This window comes from Trachurus japonicus, chromosome 13 (assembly GCF_045865225.1).
Source record: "Trachurus japonicus isolate A0001 chromosome 13, Traja_1.0".
NCBI classification, from domain to species: Eukaryota; Metazoa; Chordata; class Actinopteri; order Carangiformes; family Carangidae; genus Trachurus; species Trachurus japonicus.
The window spans coordinates 4,726,767-4,731,321 of record NC_140919.1 but is presented as its reverse complement, the minus strand read 5'-3'; positions in this window follow the sequence as shown (position 1 = coordinate 4,731,321).

Here is a 4,555-nt window from a genome sequence, read left to right as displayed (position 1 = left end):
GTCAACACACTGAGGAGGGATCTGATTGGCCGCTGCAGGTCGTGTGGTTATCCAGAGGCGAGCAGAGGGAAGCAGGTTCCCCCTGATGAGGTTGGTCAGCAGCATGTTGACTGAGGTGGACTCTGTCACATCAGTCAGGATCTCAGTGTTGTGGAAGTCCAGAGGAGGTCGACACTCGTCCAGACCGTCAAAGATGAAGACGACCTGGAACTGATCAAACCTGCAGATTCCTGCTTCTTTGGTTTCAGAGAAGAAGTGATGAACAAGTTCCACCAAGCTGAACTTTTTCTCTTTCAGCACATTCAGCTCTCTGAAGGTGAAGGGAAATGTGAAGTGTATGCCCTGGTTGGTTTTGTCTTCAGCCCAGTCCAGAGTGAACTTCTGTGTTAAGACTGTTTTCCCAATGCCAGCCACTCCCTTTGTCATCACTGTTCTGATTGGTCGGTCTTCTCCAGGTGGGGCTTTAAAGATGTCTTCTTGTCTGATGGTTGTTTCTGGTCTGTCTGGTTTCCTGGACGCTGTTTCAATCTGTCTGACCTCATGTTCATCATTGACCCCTCCAGCCCCTCCCTCTGTGATGTAGAGCTCTGTGTAGATCTGGTTCAGAAGGGTTGGGTTTCCTGCTTTAGAGATCCCCTCAAACACACACTGGAACTTCTTCTTCAGGGCAGATTTGAGTTTACGTCCACAAACTGCTGCAGGTGTTCCTGAATGCAGCTGGAACAGAAACTCTATGAGTGACAGCATCAAACTAAAACCATGGAGCCAAACATCAGATCCATGTTGGACAGACTGACAATCCACTGGTGTCAAAGTGCAGCATGGAGATGATGGTGAACACAACAGATGTAACAGCAGCTGTTGGACATGTCCTCACCATTAATATGGAGTCCAGGTGTGTTTGATGCTGCTGGGCAGACTGACCACTGGGAACCTCTGAGCTCTCTTGGTCCACTCTGTGGAGGAATCAGTGTCAAGTCAACATCAGTACAGAGAGATAATACAAGATGGACTTTATATGTCCCCTGAGGACGTTCACAACAGACAGAGACACTTTGGTTTCAGACCTGGTCCAACAACACGTCGTTCAAACTGGTTCTTTTCTACAATAACCTGAGTCTGACTGACAGTTACAGCTTACATCTGATCAGCTGATCCACGTCCTCCTTTAAAGTCAATGAACCGGTCCGTTGACCAGTCGCTCTTTAAAGACAGACAGCTGGGTTCAGGAGAGTCTGGTCTCTGCTGCTGGATCCTGAAACAAAATTTGCAAATTTATTTCAATCTTTTAATAAACACAAGAACTGACTTTTAACTATTTTAAGTAGATGGTTCTGACACATTTCCTGTTGCTACTGCTGCACTGAGAGCATCTCTGAATATTAAAGGACAAGTATTGTTTTCTACAACCTGGACCCTATGTCTGGCATAAAATAGGGTTGTTCACTCACCAATATAACTTTGGTGTCATTAGGAGTCCTTCGGATGATATTCAGATCCATTCGAGAGCCGCGTATATCCATATAGTGGGAGTGATCAGGGCACCAAAATGGAGCCTCTAAATAACACATTATCTGCCACAAAACTCGGTCATTTCACCAATATTTGTTATGATTCGCTAGTGCTATTCCCCTTTGAGTCTGGAGTTTCCCTTTTGTCGTCATCCGGGGTCTGTAGGTTGACCTACTATTCTCTATGTTTTCCATATTCTGTGTTATAAACTGTTTTCTTGTCTGTACGTCTACTGCACGTCTGTCCGTCCTGGGTGAGGGATTGGAAATTGGAGAAACCTCAGGGTGAGCAACAGAGGAGGGCTCTGTTGCTCACCCTGAGGTTTCTCCAATTTTTCCCTGTTAAAAGGGTTTTCTATGGAGTTTTTCCTCAGTGGATGTGAGGGTTTATGGGCAGAGGATGTTGTTGTGATGCCATGTAAAGCCCTTTGAGACAAACTGTTTGTAAAAATTGGCTATACAAATGAAATTGCCTACTCTGCTTTGTGTATATCACTTTTATAACTAATACCCCTGGCTGAATAATACTGTTCTGTATATAATTGTTAATAAAGCAATTCAACTCTGCGACAGTCGGCTTGTTTACCTGGAATTTGCTACTGCTAGTTTTGTGCAACATGGCTGAATATTTGTCAGATTTCTACAGATCCCTGATGACGATAACAGAACGAGTTTCACAGCAGATAATGTGTAATTTAGAAGCTGCATTTCCTGTGCCCCAATCACTCCCACAATATGGATACAAGAAACTCTCGAATGGATCTAAACATCGTCCAAAGGACTCCTAATGACACCAAAGTTACATGGATGAGTAAACAACCGGATTTTATGCCAGAAATAAGGTCCAGGTTGTAAATAACGGCACTTGTCCTTTAACATGTGGATGTTCAGGCAGGGACTCTTTACTGCAGCTGGACAATGTGTCTGAGTTATAAATCTGATTTTATGGAGAATCATTGACATTTGACTCCACAGGAACTGGAAGAACGTTCAACAGAGTCAAAAGCTTAGACATGTAGTTTTGTCTTACATCTGATCAGCTGATCCACATCCTCCTTTAAAGTTAATGAGCCTTCCTGTTGACCGGTCGCTCTTTAAAGACAGACAGCTGGGTTCAGGAGAGTCTGGTCTCTGCTGCTGGATCCTGAAACAACAACACAACTGATAAATTTACAGGTTGGAGAAAAACTGATGAAAAATATCTTCAATCTTTTAATAAACAACTGACTTTTAGAGAGAAAAGTCTTTCTGACTGTTTTATATTCTAACCTTTGACCTGTGGTCTGGCTCTTGGTTTTAGAGGGAGGGGCTCCCTCCTCTCTGTCCTCACACTGATCCATGCTGCTGAGCTCACATCCACATCAGCTCACACACACTTTGTAGCTTCACCTGCAGAGGAAACACACATCATTCATCTGCACAGCAGCTCACATGTCCATCATGTCTCCAGCTGCTCCTCCTCTGATTGGCTCTTCTCCTCTGCTTCATATCAGTGTCAGCTGAATGCAGTCACACAGCAGTGAGGAAGAGGAAGCTGCCATCAGCTGCTGTACTTCTACTATCAGTCCACTAGATGGCGTCATGAAGCTGCAGCCCAGCAACATGATCCATGGACCACTGTTTCCATCCACTGACACACACAAGGACTGAGATCCACTGAGTCATACCTGTCAAGTTTTGGATTTGAAAATAAGGGAAATTTTCCAGCACCCGCCGCGAACAGTGCTGCCACCCCAACCAAGCTGCAGTATCCCTTACATTTTAAGACAAGAAAGCTAAAATCACTGGCTTTATGCACAGCTGCACTACTCCCTGATCTTCAGCCAGCCCGTCTGCCATTATTGGACAAACTGATTTATCCAGGTGTGCCTGACCCCAATAGTCACAACAACAATAATGTGTTTTTTTTTCTTTTTCTCTCTAACACATAAATGAGGCATTCTGGTGTACTCTGAGGAGAAACAGAGGGAAAAGACAACATTGCTTAATTTTTTTTTATTTTTTTTTAAAGCAGATTCAGTACTGACTGAGGTTCCTATCATTGTAACAGCAAGAATGGCTGAAGTGTATTAAAGTGAACTCAGAACTGGTTTAGTGTGGAGTTGTGGCTGGTGGGCAAAACAAAACAAAACAAATTTTATAAATCTTTTGGCCTGGACCAGCTGGTGACGAGCCTTTCCTCTGCTTCACCATGAAGCTCTTTCAGGCCACACTTCTTCCACAACTTCTGCCCTATTCTCATCTGTATTTTGATAGCTGGAGCTACTGTCAGATATCTATATGACAGAAGGCCCACACATGCTTTAGCTTTACACTGCTGAATAACTGGAGCAGATATGTCCAGGGATCTTCAGCCTTCTATGATTATAGAATTACCCTGTCTTTTACAGCAGGTAGGCTACAGACACAGACACAGACACACACACCTGTTACTCTGCTGTCCCTCTCTGTTGCTCTCTGGACTGGGCTGCCTAGCTGTTCTTTTGGGTTAAGTGAGCATGGACGACACAGCTCGACTGGTGTGGACGCGCTGGTTCGAGACGAGTCTTTTTTTTTTTTTTTTTCAACAACCGCGGGTCGACCCGTTACAGGCTTGATGGGCAGGACCTCAGTCAGTGCCGTGGTGATGTAGGCTTTGGGCTGTGTCCTCGCACATAGTGACGACGAGCACGCTCATCGTCGCTAACCAAGGTAGGATTAATAGAGTGTTGGCCACTCCGAGGTAAAAACCAAAACCCAAATGAAATAGCAGCGTCCAGTCCGGGGTGCCGCCGGGACTGGCCCGGGGTATTATTATTTTTTAATAACGCGGGTTAAAATACGGGAGATTTACGGGAAAATACTAATACGGGAGGACGGCGGGAAAGAGGGGTAAAATACGGGACTTTCCCGGCCAAAACAGGATACTTGACAGGTATGCACTGAGTTGATGTGACACAGTCTCTGTGTGGACAGCGTCCCTGTAGAAAACCACTGGATCAAACAAGCTACAGCTGATTGTTACACACACAACAACTGGGCCTGAACTCAGCTGCAGTACAAAC